The following is an 8,905-nucleotide window of genomic DNA, read 5'->3' on the forward strand; positions in this document are numbered from 1 at the left end:
AATCACTTGGGAAATGTGGGCTTTTAGGTCAACTTCCCTTTAACTTGATTTAATGGCGAGAAGGCAGAAGAAAACCACAGGGAAACTGTGTACTTTCTGAAACACCATTCCCATCACCATGCTAGAGTAACTAATGCTGTGTATCACATTCAGTCAATCAGATCTTTTATTTAGAAAACTATCAGACTAGGGGGGAAACAAACAGACTGGTGCTGTAGTGGAACAGTGGTGAGGTTTTAATGGGTGTAGGGTTAGTTGGTATAGTGGTGAGGTTTTAATGGGTGTAGGGTTAGTTGGTATAGTGGTGAGGTTTTAATGGGTGTAGGGTTAGTTGGTATAGTGGTGAGGTTTTAATGGGTTTAGGGTTAGTTGGTGTAGTGGTGAGGTTTTAATGGGTGTAGGGTTAGTTGGTATAGTGGTGAGGTTTTAATGGGTGTAGGGTTAGTTGGTATAGTGGTGAGGTTTTAATGGGTGTAGGGTTAGTTGGTATAGTGGTGAGGTTTTAATGGGTGTAGGGTTAGTTGGTATAGTGGTGAGGTTTTAATGGGTGTAGGGTTAGTTGGTATAGTGGTGAGGTTTTAATGGGTGTAGGGTTAGTTGGTATAGTGGTGAAGTTTTGTTTCAAATATTTTTATTAAACACACACAAGAATGGTGTATAGGTATACATGACAGGTATACAATTCTTATCTAAACATAAAAGAGCATACAGGAACAACAAGACCCAGAGTTCTGGGTGCAGAACAAATAATACAGAACACGACATACAGAACAAGGACACGTAGAAAGAAAGAGGGAAGACGTCCCCCCTATCCCCCATCCCCTATTCCCCCCCCCCCCCCCAACTGCTCGGGTGGTAGGGCCAGCACACGCTGCCCAAAGGTAGATAAAAATTTTACCATTGAGAGTGCGTTAATAAGTACAAATTCACAGCGCCGACTCGTCCAAGTAGGAGAGGAAAGGCTGCCAGATTTGATCAAATGTTGATAATTTATTGTTCAGAATATATCTAATTCTTTCTAAGTGTACAGTGTTTGCCAATTCACTGAGCCATAATTTGGTAGAGGGCGCTTCCCTCCTTTTCCAAAACAACAAGATTAGTTTTTTTGCCGAGATGAGACCATACGAGATTAGTTGTTTTTGGGGGTTGGTTAATCTGTTTAGGGACTCAGATACTCCCAGGATTATCAGAAGCGGGTCTGGATCTATTGAAGTCTCCAAAACTTCAGAGAGGATCCTAAAATTCCACACCAATAACCATGCAAGCTAGAGCATAGGGCAAAGCAGTGGAGTAGTGTACCCTGCGTGGCCTGACATTTATCACATGTAGGGGATGTATCAGGAAATATCCTATGCAGTTTAGTTTTGGAATAGTGTAATCTGTGTAATACCTTGAATTGTATGAGACGATGTCTGGAATTAATGGAGCATGTGTGGATATACTCCAAGCTCTCTTCTCAGTCTGCCACTGAGATGTCAGTCCCTAGTTCTTCCTCCCATTTTGCCTTGATGGCATCAGTAGAAGGTGTGCTAACAGATTGAAAAGCATCATATAGACGCGATATCAGTTTATCTGAGGTGGGGCATATTTTTATGCATCCGTCAAACATGGAAGGTTTAGCATTCTCAAATGTTGGGAGGTGTTTTCTAACGTAGTCTCTAATTTGTAGGTATCTGAAAAAATTACTTCTGGGAAGATTATAAGTTTCCCTCAGCAGCTCAAAGGAAGCAAAGGTCCCTTCTATGTATAAATCCCCTATGGTGCTTATCCCCAACTCTCCCCATCGCTCAAAGGTGTTATCAAGGTTAGAAGGGGCAAAGGAGGGATTCCTGGCGATAGGGAGCATGAATGACATTGGTCTGAGCTCAAAGTGGACTTTAATTTGCTTCCAGATTCGGACTGTGCTATGTATTATAGGATTGTTACAATAAAGTGACATCTCCAGATTGACAGGCGACAAAATCACAGCGCCAATAGAGAAGGGGTGACACTCCTCCCGCTCCATACCAAGCCAGCTGGATGCCGGGAGTACGTCATCCAACAGAAACGTAACAATGCGGAGGTTAGCGGCCCAGTAATAAAATATAAAATTTGGGAGAGACAATCCTCCTTCCCTCTTGGATTTACAGAGGTGTTTTTTACCTATCCTGTGTGTTTTATAATCCCAGATGAAAGGATTGATAATTGAGTCCAGTTGTTTATGAAAGGATTTAGGTATGAATACTGGGATGTTCTGATATAGGTAGAGCAGTTGTGGGAGGAAGACCATTTTAATGGCATTAATTCTTCCGAGCAGAGAAATTGGGAGAGTTCTCCAAAATAGTATGTTTGCTTTGAGTTTTTGTATCAGAGAGGGAAATTCTCTTTAAATAGTAAGGAGTATTGTTTGGTAACTACAATTCCTAGGTAGGTAAATTTTTCTGAAGATAACTTAAATGGGAGATGTTCTAGCCAGGAGGTATTTTGCGACCGTATGGGCATTAATTCACTCTTGTTCCAATTTATTCTGTATCCCGAGAAGGTACCAAACAAATTGATCACATCAAGAATAGCTGGGATACTAGCCTGGGGTTCTGTTACATAGAGGAGGATGTCATCTGCGTATAGGGAGATCTTATTTAGAGTATCTTTAGTATTATAGCCGTGTATTGCTGCATGAGATCTAATCGTCTGAGCGAGCGGTTCGATAATTAGGGCGAAGAGCATAGGCGACAGCGCACAACCCTGCCTTGTCCCCTGTTGAGGTTAAATCGGGCGACAATGATTGGTTAGTGAGTATTCTGGCACAGGGGTTCCTATATAAAAGCTGGATCCAATTTATGAACCCATCTCCAATAGTGGTGAAGTTTTAATGGGTGTAGGGTTAGTTGGTATAGTGGTGAAGTTTTAATGGGTGTAGGGTTAGTTGTTATAGTGGTGAGGTTTTAATGGGTTTAGGTTTAGTTGGTATAGTGGTGAGGTTTTAATGGGTGTCGGGTTAGTTGGTATAGTGGTGAAGTTTTAATGGGTGTAGGGTTAGTTGTTATAGTGGTGAGGTTTTAATGGGTTTAGGGTTAGTTGGTATAGTGGTGAGGTTTTAATGGGTTTATGGTTAGTTGGTATAGTGGTGAGGTTTTAATGGGTTTATGGTTAGTTGGTATAGTGGTGAGGTTTTAATGGGTTTATGGTTAGTTGGTATAGTGGTGAGGTTTTAATGGGTTTAGGGTTAGTTGATATAGTGGTGAGGTTTTAATGGGTTTAGGGTTAGTTGGTATAGTGGTGATGTTTTAATGGGTTTATGGTTAGTTGGTATAGTGGTGAGGTTTTAATGGGTTTAGGGTTAGTTGGTATAGTGGTGACGTTTTAATGGGTTTATGGTTAGTTGGTATAGTGGTGAGGTTTTAATGGGTTTAGGGTTAGTTGGTATAGTGGTGAGGTTTTAATGGGTTTAGGGTTAGTTGGTATAGTGGTGAGGTTTTAATGGGTTTATGGTTAGTTGGTATAGTGGTGAGGTTTTAATGGGTTTATGGTTAGTTGGTATAGTGGTGAGGTTTTAATGGGTTTATGGTTAGTTGGTATAGTGGTGAGGTTTTAATGGGTTTAGGGTTAGTTGGTGTAGTGGTGAGGTTTTAATGGGTTTATGGTTAGTTGGTATAGTGGTGAGGTTTTAATGGGTTTATGGTTAGTTGGTATAGTGGTGAGGTTTTAATGGGTTTAGGGTTAGTTGGTATAGTGGTGAGGTTTTAATGGGTTTAGGGTTAGTTGGTATAGTGGTGATGTTTTAATGGGTTTATGGTTAGTTGGTATAGTGGTGAGGTTTTAATGGGTTTAGGGTTAGTTGGTATAGTGGTGAAGTTTTAATGGGTTTATGGTTAGTTGGTATAGTGGTGAGGTTTTAATGGGTTTAGGGTTAGTTGGTATAGTGGTGATGTTTTAATGGGTGAAGGGTTAGTTGGTATAGTGGTGATGTTTTAATGGGTGTAGGGCTAGTTGGTATAGGGGTGAGGTTTTAATGGGTTTAGGGTTAGTTGGTATAGTGGTGAGGTTTTAATGGGTTTAGGGTTAGTTGGTATAGTGGTGAGGTTTTAATGGGTTTATGGTTAGTTGGTATAGTGGTGAGGTTTTAATGGGTTTAGGGTTAGTTGGTATAGTGGTGAAGTTTTAATGGGTTTATGGTTAGTTGGTATAGTGGTGAGGTTTTAATGGGTTTAGGGTTAGTTGGTATAGTGGTGAGGTTTTAATGGGTTTAGGGTTAGTTGGTATAGTGGTGAGGTTTTAATGGGTTTATGGTTAGTTGGTATAGTGGTGAGGTTTTAATGGGTTTATGGTTAGTTGGTATAGTGGTGAGGTTTTAATGGGTTTAGGGTTAGTTGGTATAGTGGTGATGTTTTAATGGATTTAGGGTTAGTTGGTATAGTGGTGATGTTTTAATGGGTTTAGGGTTAGTTGGTATAGTGGTGAGGTTTTAATGGGTTTATGGTTAGTTGGTATAGTGGTGAGGTTTTAATGGGTTTAGGGTTAGTTGGTATAGTGGTGAGGTTTTAATGGGTTTATGGTTAGTTGGTATAGTGGTGAGGTTTTAATGGGTTTATGGTTAGTTGGTATAGTGGTGAGGTTTTAATGGGTTTAGGGTTAGTTGGTATAGTGGTGAGGATTTAATGGGTTTAGGGTTAGTTGGTATAGTGGTGAGGTTTTAATGGGTTTATGGTTAGTTGGTATAGTGGTGAGGTTTTAATGGGTTTAGGGTTAGTTGGTATAGTGGTGAAGTTTTAATGGGTTTATGGTTAGTTGGTATAGTGGTGAGGTTTTAATGGGTTTAGGGTTAGTTGGTATAGTGGTGAGGTTTTAATGGGTTTAGGGTTAGTTGGTATAGTGGTGAGGTTTTAATGGGTTTATGGTTAGTTGGTATAGTGGTGAGGTTTTAATGGGTTTATGGTTAGTTGGTATAGTGGTGAGGTTTTAATGGGTTTAGGGTTAGTTGGTATAGTGGTGAGGTTTTAATGGGTTTATGGTTAGTTGGTATAGTGGTGAGGTTTTAATGGGTTTAGGGTTAGTTGGTATAGTGGTGAGGTTTTAATGAGTTTATGGTTAGTTGGTATAGTGGTGAGGTTTTAATGGGTTTAGGGTTAGTTGGTATAGTGGTGAGGTTTTAATGGGTTCATGGTTAGTTGGTATAGTGGTGAGGTTTTAATGGGTTTATGGTTAGTTGGTATAGTGGTGAGGTTTTAATGGGTTTAGGGTTAGTTGGTATAGTGGTGAGGTTTTAATGGGTTTATGGTTAGTTGGTATAGTGGTGAGGTTTTAATGGGTTTATGGTTAGTTGGTATAGTGGTGAGGTTTTAATGGGTTTAGGGTTAGTTGGTATAGTGGTGATGTTTTAATGGGTTTAGGGTTAGTTGGTATAGTGGTGATGTTTTAATGGGTGTAGGGTTAGTTGGTATAGGGGTGAGGTTTTAATGGGTTTAGGGTTAGTTGGTATAGTGGTGAGGTTTTAATGGGTTTAGGGTTAGTTGGTATAGTGGTGAGGTTTTAATGGGTTTATGGTTAGTTGGTATAGTGGTGAGGTTTTAATGGGTTTATGGTTAGTTGGTATAGTGGTGAGGTTTTAATGGGTTTATGGTTAGTTTGTATAGTGGTGAGGTTTTAATGGGTGTAGGGTTAGTTGGTATAGTGGTGAGGTTTTAATGGTTGTAGGATTATTTGGTATAGGGGTGAGGTCTTAATGGGTGTAGGGTTAGTTGGTATAGTGGTGAGGTTTTAATGGGTGTAGGATTATTTGGTATAGGGGTGAGGTTTTAATGGGTGTAGGGTTAGTTGGTATAGTGGTGAGGTTTTAATGGGTTTATGGTTAGTTGGTATAATGGTGAGGCTTTAATGGGTGTAGGGTTATTTGGTAATAGGGTGATGTTTTAATGGGTTTAGGGTTAGTTGGTATAGTGGTGATGTTTTAATGGGTTTATGGTTCGTTGGTATAATGGTGATGTTTTAATGGGTTTATGGTTCGTTGGTATAATGGTGAGGTTTTAATGGGTGTAGGGTTAGTTGGTATAGTGGTGATGTTTTAATGGGTGTAGAGTTAGTTGGAATAGTGGTGAGGTTTTAATGGGTGTAGGGTTAGTTGGTATAGTGGTGAGGTTTTAATGGGTGTAGGGTTAGTTGGTATAGTGGTGAGGTTTTAATGGGTTTATGGTTAGTTGGTATAGTGGTGAGGTTTTAATGGTGTAGGATTATTTGGTATAGTTGGAATAGGGTGAGGTCTTAATTGTAGGGTTAGTTGGTATAGGGGTGAGGTTTTAATGGGTGTAGGGTTAGTTGGTATAGTGGTGATGTTTTAATGGGTTTAGGGTTAGTTGGTATAGGGGTGAGGTTTTAATGGGTTTAGGGTTAGTTGGTATAGTGGTGATGTTTTAATGGGTTTAGGGTTAGTTGGTATAGTGGTGATGTTTTAATGGGTTTAGGGTTAGTTGGTATAGTGGTGATGTTTTAATGGGTTTAGGGTTAGTTGGTATAGTGGTGATGTTTTAATGGGTTTACGGTTAGTTGGTATAGTGGTGATGTTTTAATGGGTTTAGGGTTAGTTGGTATAGTGGTGAGGTTTTAATGGGTTTATGGTTAGTTGGTATAGTGGTGAGGTTTTAATGGGTTTATGGTTAGTTGGTATAGTGGTGAGGTTTTAATGGGTTTATGGTTAGTTTGTATAGTGGTGAGGTTTTAATGGGTGTAGGGTTAGTTGGTATAGTGGTGAGGTTTTAATGGTTGTAGGATTATTTGGTATAGGGGTGAGGTCTTAATGGGTGTAGGGTTAGTTGGTATAGTGGTGAGGTTTTAATGGGTGTAGGATTATTTGGTATAGGGGTGAGGTTTTAATGGGTGTAGGGTTAGTTGGTATAGTGGTGAGGTTTTAATGGGTTTATGGTTAGTTGGTATAATGGTGAGGCTTTAATGGGTGTAGGGTTATTTGGTAATAGGGTGATGTTTTAATGGGTTTAGGGTTAGTTGGTGAGGCTTTAATGGGTTTATGGTTATTTGGTAATGCGGTGATGTTTTAATGGGTTTAGGGTTAGTTGGTATAGTGGTGATGTTTTAATGGGTTTATGGGTTAGTTGGTATAATGGTGATGTTTTAATGGGTTTATGGTTAGTTGGTATAATGGTGAGGTTTTAATGGGTGTAGGGTTAGTTGGTATAGTGGTGATGTTTTAATGGGTGTAGAGTTAGTTGGAATAGTGGTGAGGTTTTAATGGGTGTAGGGTTAGTTGGTATAGTGGTGAGGTTTTAATGGGTGTAGGGTTAGTTGGTATAGTGGTGAGGTTTTAATGGGTTTATGGTTAGTTGGTATAGTGGTGAGGTTTTAATGGGTGTAGGATTATTTGGTATAGGGGTGAGGTCTTAATGGGTGTAGGGTTAGTTGGTATAGGGGTGAGGTTTTAATGGGTGTAGGGTTAGTTGGTATAGTGGTGATGTTTTAATGGGTTTAGGGTTAGTTGGTATAGGGGTGAGGTTTTAATGGGTTTAGGGTTAGTTGGTATAGTGGTGATGTTTTAATGGGTTTAGGGTTAGTTGGTATAGTGGTGATGTTTTAATGGGTTTAGGGTTAGTTGGTATAGTGGTGATGTTTTAATGGGTTTAGGGTTAGTTGGTATAGTGGTGATGTTTTAATGGGTTTAGGGTTAGCTGCTAGTGCAATCTCACCTTGTCTAGGTTGGATGGAAACCTGGTTTATGAAATAACGTTTTTTTTTTTAAGTGTTTACATAGTGGCGTAGCCAGTCCACAAGGTGGCGACGCGCCTCTTCTATTCTTTGGGGAGAACACTGATGTGTCGCACCATTTAACACTGAGATTCCATCCCAAATGGTACCCTCTTCCCCATGTAGTGTTCTAGTTTTGAACAGGACTCATAGAGAACAGGTTGCCATTTGGGACAAACCCTAAATTCACACTTCCATTATTGTAAAACCAAATGCCTGACAATAACACCATCCAATGACAGATACTAATGCAATGAATGTGCTGTACTGTATGTAACAGGATGGCATCGCCGACGGCAACCCTGAGGAAAGTTAGTAAGGTGCTGTGCATGTAACAAACACAAAACACCACTCCTATGAAAACTACATAAAAGCACCATTTAATTGAAAAAACAAACTCTGTATTAGGTGGGTTAAAATCTTTCTAGAAGTTACACAGGGTTGACAGAAGGACCTCAATGCTGAATTGTGTCACTTTACCAAGTATTTATTCATATTAAACATCTGATTAATCGAATCCTCCATGTGTTCTGTATTAAAGGAAACTTTATAAAATTTAACAGATTTAAAATGTAATATTGGTGCACAATTTCTACAGAAAAAAATATCAAAGGGACACAAAAGGCATTCATTTCATGGAACAACTCATCTGTTTATGGACCCATATTTGCAAAACCGAACTATTCAATGTCTTTGTTTCACAGGGGACAGCCCTAATCGTTGCTCTCTCAGTGGGGGGGGGCTTATCATCTGGGAGCCTCAACAACATCATGATGCTGACAAGACAGAGAAGAGTCTCTCCAGAACAGGACACATCAAGAAACACCAACAGAGAGATATAGGGAAGAAACCTTACCACTGCTGCTCTGACTGTTTGACTAAACAGAGGGATTCACACCAGAGAGAAACCATACCACTGCTCTCAGTGTGGGAAGGGTTTCGCTGTATCTAAAACCTTAAAATCTCATCAGAGAAATCATATAAATGCTTCAAACAATCAGGAGCCCTGACTACACACCAACGCATACACACGGGAGAGAAGCCTTATAGCTGTGATCAATGTGGGAAGAGTTTTGCTCGAGATTTCACTCTGACTAAACACCAGCTCTCACACATTGGAGAGAGTCCTCACTCCTGTCTATGTGGAAAGAGCTTTGCTCATTCAGGGTCACTGATA

This window comes from Oncorhynchus gorbuscha, unplaced genomic scaffold (assembly GCF_021184085.1).
Source record: "Oncorhynchus gorbuscha isolate QuinsamMale2020 ecotype Even-year unplaced genomic scaffold, OgorEven_v1.0 Un_scaffold_723, whole genome shotgun sequence".
In the NCBI taxonomy this organism is placed as follows: Eukaryota; Metazoa; Chordata; class Actinopteri; order Salmoniformes; family Salmonidae; genus Oncorhynchus; species Oncorhynchus gorbuscha.